The following is an 8,330-nucleotide window of genomic DNA, read 5'->3' on the forward strand; positions in this document are numbered from 1 at the left end:
TTATTATTTTTCTACTTTTTAGAAGTGAAAATCACATTTTAGTGACATGCTGAAACGACCCCATTTAGTATAAAATTGGACCTAAACGACGCCATTCAGGTCTAGCTTTTGAAGGAATTTAAAACTGGGTTGCGTGAAACGGCATCGTTTTATGCAACCCATATAATATTTTTTTTTCAAATTATATATACTAAAATGGGGCTGTTTGGGGTTATTTTAACCCAAAACGGCATCGTTTCGGTATAGGAATTTCACTCTCCCTCCCGATTCCCTCCCATTGCCATTCACTTCTTATTCTCTCTCAAGTCTCATCCTAGAAGTCTCTCAAACTCTTACTTTCTCTTAGTCTCAATCAAAACCCTAGCCTCATGAGCATCCCCTCCAAACCGTAGCCCCTCCGTGACTCCGTCGCATCCCAACTGAACAACCAGCCCCTCCGTCGCGACTCACCTATGAAAGCCTTGGCCCTCTCCAACTCCATGCATCGTTTCCTCCCTGCAATACAAGGTAAACATTGTTTTTAGTCCTTAATATGTTATTTGGCTAATTTGGGACTAATATTAGTTTGTTTTCAGGATAGGATAGAAAAATCTAATTTGTGTCTCATCTTTCTGTCATTTCCCTCCTATGGGTCTTCCTGTTTCAGTTCCTTAGTTCACTAGTCTATGAGGTGCCTCTCTCTCTCTCTCTCTCTCTCTCTCTCTCTCTCTCTCTCATATCTTACTTGGATGTTATTGTTTGTGTTAAGACCCTTGATAGTTGTGGATATTAGGCTTGTTTGTGTGCTGGATAGTGGTGAATATTAGGCTTGTTTGCATGCTACCTAGTGGGTTCATAATAATTTGGTTGGTTCTACTATGTGAATGAATTGAATTAGGTATGCTATATTTGAAGTACTCTGGTCTATCCTTAGGTTTGAGGCATTTTGTTTATTGACCATGATAATTTGGAATTTGTTAACATGGGTTTTGATGTCCCTGCAAATGAAAAACCAACCACTTTGAAGTTTGCACAACATGCCACACTAATTCAGAACAATGTCACTATAGCATGCAAATTATACTTATTTTCTATGTTGTGGAAACTGATCTTTCCTTGATTTACAATTTACAAGTTTAAAGCTGCAAGTTGAGAAATTCTACTATTTATTCTATTTTCAAGTTTACAATTTTCTATTTGCAAGTTGCAAGTTTAGAAATTCCTGTATTTTGTAATTGTTCATTTACAGTTAATTCCATATTTTGTATTTTGTAATTTAGAAATTCCTTTCATACTTTTGTTGGAAAATAATGACTCATGTTTTCAATGTCGCCATTTTAGTCTTCTTGTCCCTCTTGGACATTTAGTAAATTTGTATTGTTTATATGATGCAGAAAATCCTTGAGTCAATTTGTGACATTTCTAAAGCCTTTGTTCAAACATATGGAATTTATGTGGACCAACTTTTACTTATTTTTCTTATTTGTTCCGCAGTTGCAATTAAATTCAGGCTTCATTCTTTACATTGCATGATGCATGAATATGGTTGTATTCCTCTTCAGACATACATGAACTAGATGTTTCTGCCTTATCAGGACATCTCCCCACAACCATATCACTTTCAATATTATTTTAAATGATATTTGATAGTCTACTCAAGTTATTGAGCTTGGACTATGGTATTTTAATTTTTGGGATACTAAAGTCACTAAGTGAGATTGAATGTAGCACTTTATTATTTTTTCTTCTTTTTTTTTTTTTTTTTTTTTTTTTTTTTTTTAATTTTTTTAAAGTATTGTTCTATAGTCTTTATGTGAGATTGAATGAGTTATAATATTTGTTGTAACTTGTTCTATAGAAACTTATTACTCTATTGAAAGAGGTAAGCAAAATTTATTGTAGTGGTTGACTTTATATCTAATCTAATTGTTGGTTGTTTATTTTTCTAGATGGACTCTTCAACTTCAACAAATGATGTGCAGTTAATACAAAGTTCAGATATGCCTCCACCCCCACCCCCACCCCCACCCCCATCCAATGTTAGTGATAAATCTAATATTGGTGGGTCCCCAAGTGGTAGAGTTAGGTCAATGGTTTTGGATCACTTTTCAAGAATACCAAAAGCTGATCGCATTAAACCTAAGGCTGCATGTAATTATTGTTATGCATGTGATACAAAGATCAATGGTACAAAATTCATAAAGTATCACACTGAAAAATAATGTAAGAAAGATCCGTTTAAGAATACGAATAAGTTACAGACGACTCTAGGTTGGAAGGTGGAAGAAGGTAGTGGTAGTGGGAGACTTGTGCCTATTGCATTTAGTGTTGAGGCTTGCTGTGACGCCCCGAAATCCCCACGCACGGACACGGGAAAATCGAGACATCCAAATGGTGACAATTCGGGTCACCACCCTATCGACGAGTGCCAAGTGTGTGCAAACGCAACATATGTGCACGAAGAAACACGCAGCGGATAACGAAAGTCACAACTAAGTTCCAGAATTTTTTCTTAGTATAATACAAGCTGTTTAAAACATACATAAATAAAATATTACAAAAACACAAATATAGTTTTAAACCAAACTATAAAGCATAACTTCGACTCAAAACTCCGGCGGAGCCGTATCCTCGGGCTCAGCCTCCTTCTCCTCCTCGAATCCTGCACCAAAATCTACAGAACCAAAAATGGTACCGTAGGTAAGTAAAATCCAAACACCACCAGATAAAAGCATATAGAACTCAAACAATATGCATGAAGTGATGCCAATGCACAAACCCATAGAAACATATTTTCCACACATGCCAAAAATCACATTTGGCCCATATCTATCTCAAACCATTATCCAATTTAATCCGTATGCACCATGACCTCCCCTAGGGGTCATCCGCACACCCTGGCTCCAGTGCCACACCGCAGGTTACGACCACGCATGTGACATCTAACGAGCGATGCTCAGTTCCGCGCCCCGCGCGTTCGTAGCCAAGCATCCTCTAGCCCTCGCCAGCGAAGGGCCACGGAGTCAGTGCGTAGAGCGATGCCCGGTTCAACGCCCGGCGCGTTCGTAGCCAAGCATCCCCTAGCCCCCGCTCCCGTCGTCACCCAGCGACAACCCAGGGGACATCACTCAGTTTATTCCGCTCCCGAGTGACCAGAGGAGCTCCACCGAGATAATACCCCATCCTGGCTTGGGGTCGTGATACACACGCACCCGAAAATCCACTTGCGCCACTAAAACAGGCTTTTCTCAATTAAATAAAAACGCACGTGCATGCACCATGTAAATGCAATATCAATGCACAAAAATAATCAACCAACATATATCAATAAAACAAGCAACTCTGTCCTCCATCCATCCGACCCCCGAACTCCTCGGACTCAGTCCGGAATCAACCAACCAGCAGATAAATTATTGAATGAGCAAAATATATTTAAATCTGAAAATAGGGTTTGGAAAATACTTACAGCACTATATGGTACTTTTAGAAAGCTTGCGGCGTTGCAAAAGGCGGAGAAAAAGTAACGTAACAGTGAAAATTCACTGTGGCCGTGGGTTGTAAAATACCCACTTTTGAACGGGGACAAACCAAGGCTTGTGATTGATAGGGAATGGTCTAAGGATGATTATGAAGCTATTGGAAGTGGTGGTTGGCCGTGGGTGGTGGCGAAAACGGTGGAGGGAGGCCGGATTTCCCAAAATGGAAAGCTAGCTCGTGGGAGCTGTTCCGGTGGCTATTAGGGGCCGGAAATTGGTGGGTTAGGATGACAAGGAACCGGTGATGAAGTGGTGAAGAAGTGGTGGCCGGAGGTGGAGTGACGGCGGCGGATCGGGGCAATATCCGTGGGGCTTCAAGGGCGTTTTCCGGCCAAACGGCTGGCCGGATGAGGCTAAGGTTCGGTGGGGAGGTGCGCCGGAGGGAGGGGCTTCGACCGGTGGGGGTGGTGTCGCCCACGGTGGCCGGACGGCAGTGGGTCGAGGCTGGAGGTACTTCCGGCGTGGGAGAGGAGAGAGAGAGAGAGAGAGACAATCGGGAGAAGAAGAAAGAAGAAAAAGAAAAGAAAGAAAAAAAAAAAAGAAAAAGAAAAAGAAAGAAGAAAAAGAAAAGAGAAAAAGGGAAAAAGGAAAAAGGAAAAAAAAGAGATGTAGGGAGAAATGCGGTCCAATCCTCACTCCGGACAACAAAACAAAACCGCCGAAAAAGAGATTAAAAACCATAAAACAAATAAATAAATGAATAAATAAAACACAACATCCAACAAATAAAACTAAATTTAAAATGCAATAATTTAAAATAAATAAACTAATATAGTAATTAAAATAAAAACAACCCTTCAGTATAAATACACGCAAAAGCGAGTCATCACACTTACCGACAAGTCTTAGTAAAGATGATTATTGTTGATGAGTTGCCCTTTAGGTTTGTTGAAGGGGAGGATTTCAGAAAGTTTATGCTTCTAGTTTGCCTTTAGGGGGTAGGGATTCCATCATGTTGGACGATTGCCAAGAATTGTTTTAATCTCTTTACAAGGGAAAAGAATAAATTGAGAAGTGCTCTTCAAGGGTAACGAATTTCTCTCACCACTGATATATGGACATCCATGCAAAACCTCAACTATATGTGTCTAACAGCACATTTTATTGATGATGACTAGAAGCTACGCAAGAGGATTCTTTCCTTTTCTTTAGTTAAAAATCACAAGGGTGATACACTTGGTAAAGGCATAGAGTTGTGTTTGCATGATTAGGGGCGACCGAAAATACATGCAATCACTCTTGATAATGCAAGTTCTAATAAATTAGTTTCTTATTTGAAAAAAAAAAAACAAGTATAGGAGCGACACGGTCTTTGAACATGAATTCTTGCATGTTCAATATTGTTTCCACATTTTGAACTTAATCGTCTGTGAGGGATTGAAAGAATATGAGGAGTCTATTGTGAAGGTGAGGGGTGTTGTGAAGTATGTTAAATCCTCCCCTCAAAGATGGAGTACATTTAAGAAATGAGTGGGGTTGGAAGATATTCAATCCAAAATTCATGTTTGCCTTAATGTATCGACTAGGTGGAACTCCACCTATCTTATGTTGAAAAGGGCTGGAAAATTTAGAAAGACTTTTGATTGGTTGTGGGAAGAAGATGGGGGCTTTTTAGGTAGTATTAGAGATGACGATGATGAAGATAATGTGGTGAATAGGAGAAAGTCAAAAAAGTTAGGGCCTCCCAATGACTCCGATTGGGAGAAGGTACAAATTTTTTAGAGGTTTTTTGGATTATTTCATTATGCAACTTTACGCTTCTCGGAGGGTGACTATATAACTTGCAATACTTTTTTTATGGAGTTGATTTTTATTAAAAGTTCCATTAACATGGAGTGTGAAGAAGGAAGCCCCGTGGTGGGATTAATGTCCACAAATATAAGCGGAAGTTTGAAAAGTATTAGGAGAACATGAATAATCAAAATATATTGCTGTACGTTAGGATTGTTCTTGATTCTCGCTACAAGATGCAATATCTTGACTTTGGGTTGAGAAAAATGTATGCAAATGATCCTACAAAAACCATTTATTTGAGTTGGAGGGTGAAAAATGTATTTATCCGCATGTATGAGGTATACATCCAAAATGAAGAAGGGAGTTCTCCTCAACGCACAAGTTTCCCATGTGAAGATGCAAGTCCTTCAATAGATCAGTCTATGAATAGACAGGCGTCACAGGCTGTATTGATGGCCTAATTCAAGCAAGAGTTATAGTCAGAAGACTCTTTGGAAAGCAAGTCAGAGATTGATAGATATCTAGTTGAAAAATGTGAGGATCAAGGTGATAGTTTTGACCTTCTAAATTGGTGGAAGATCAATTCAGTTAGAAATCACGTACTTTCAAAGGTTGCACACAATGTACTTACAATACTGGTATCTACTATAATCTCTTAATCTATATTCAGAACTACGGGTCATGTACTTGACCCTTTCTGAAGTAGTTTAAATCTGATGATGGTTGGGGCTCTGATATGTGCACATAATTGACTTCGTTCTTATTCTACTCCAATAAAACTTAGGACTTTATTGAATGAAGTGGAGGAATTTGAAAAGAAGATGGATATGGGGAAGTACATGATTATCTTTTGATATCTTTTTGTGATATATTTTGTTTTGTCTTCTATGTTATTTAATTTTATTTAATTTGTTTTGTTTTAAATTTTTATTGATAGAACTTGTTGGGGAATTTGTTGATTCTGTGGAGGGATAAAGTTCGAGTGTTTTGAAATTTTGGTAGTAACTAGTAAGTGGGATTTAGCGTGACAGGAGGTAAAGATGAACATATTAGTCCAAAAACCAAAATTTTATTTAGTATGAAAAGAATGAGAGATAAAGTAAAAGATAATAAATTGCATTTGGATTAATGTACGTAGATATTGAAACTTATTCAAAACTATTTCAAAGGCTAGCTGCTAATACAGTATATTTAATTAAGATTTCTTTGACTTAAAGGGGCCAAAGGTCATATATTTTAATTTTACAAACATATTTGGATTTGAAATTGGACACCTAATTATCATTTTACAACCATATTTAAGTGGAGATGAGTGTGCATATGCAGTTATAGGGTGTTAAGTGGAGAAATGCCGACAAAGTTGACACAAAGGACATTCAAGACACGTTTTATATATATATATGTGTGTGTGTGTGTACACAATGGATCTTTCCATATTATGTTAATTAGTTTTCACTGAGAAATTAATCTATAGATTACCCGATGAACAAGTATATATCCTTAATGCAGGCATCGTGGCTTTAGCTTAAAAAAATAGTGGGCCATTGGCCCATTTGGATCCTATTTGGACAGACTAGACCGGACCATCCCAAATGGAACCAGACCGGCCCGGTCCTTAAAGAGTTCGATCCAATCCATACTGGAATAGAAAAATCCTAGACCGAATAGATCCGGTGTAATCCACAAAACCTCCCGAGACCGGACCTAACTCCCCCTAGTCCCACCACTCAATTTTTTAAGTGCGCCATTTCATTATGATCATTAAATTAGCATTTGGTTTTCAATATTTTTTTCAATAAAATTATAAATTAATATTATTTTATATATATTTTAAAACTTATAATTATCTAAATGAAATATGTTTAATGAAATGAACTCACGTTTGGCTGGTAGTTAGCCACACAGTATGTAATTCATGTGTTACTTAAAACTTCTTAATATAATTTGTTATTATTCAGTATTTAGAAAATCCAAATGTTAGATTATTATTCACTTATAATTATTATTTTTTTATAATTCATATATAAATCGTTTTCAAATTTTAGCCTCTTTATTTTATTTTTTAATTGCAACATATAAAAAGCTTACGAGTAAAATTTTTTAAATTAGTAGAAGAATGAAATTTCAAAAATTTTATATTTCTTATATTTTTACTCACAGATCTCCCTCCCTGGCTTCTTTCTCACAAAATGCTCAAATGTTCTCAAAATCGTGCTTTCCATGCTCTTTCTCTGTTTTCTTTTTAAGTTTTTTATATAATTATAATATTGGCTGGTAAGCCACGTCAGCCGAGGCCATGATACTGTTCCCTCAATGTAGCATACAACATGTTGGGTGATTTATAATTATTATTATTTTTTTAATTCATATATAACTCGTTTCCAAAGTTTAGCCTCTTTTTTATTTTATTTATATAGTTGCAACGTAATAAAAGCTTACAAGTAAAATTTTTAAAATTAATGGAAGAATGAAATTTCAAAACTTTTATGTTTCTTATATTTTTACTCACTTTATTACTTAATATATGAGCTTGTTGATGGTTTGGTGCAAACTCATATTCTGGTTTCATCCCTCAATTTTTCTATGTTTTTTTTTTTTTTGCCCATTTCTCTTATAATGACTCGTTAAAAATTCTTAAATTAAAAATTAAAAACAAAAGAATTCTTTCATTCCGTATGAGGTTTAATGTTTTTTGATGTTTATTACGTGGAAGCCTTGCAGAAAAGCAAATATACTGACTTTCATCAGTTAGGTAGACATAAAGAAAGATGGTATTTTGTTATAAGATATTCAAGTATATATAAGTTGTAACAATAAAATTATGTGAGGAGGAATTACAGTTTTCCCTTTGACAACTTGGTTTGAAAATAGTAAATGAGATCAATCATCTTTAAACAAAGTATTCCAAAATTATTGTATCTGTCTTAGGGATTAGATATTAATTGATCCATTTTTTCATATGTACTTGCATAGATAGTAGTACTTACAGACAAATTAGACACTAAAGTAACATCATCCATGATGTGAATAAGTACCTAATAGTATTAGACTAAGTCATAATAATTTTGTACACACAAAATA

This window comes from Carya illinoinensis, chromosome 3 (assembly GCF_018687715.1).
Source record: "Carya illinoinensis cultivar Pawnee chromosome 3, C.illinoinensisPawnee_v1, whole genome shotgun sequence".
NCBI classification, from domain to species: Eukaryota; Viridiplantae; Streptophyta; class Magnoliopsida; order Fagales; family Juglandaceae; genus Carya; species Carya illinoinensis.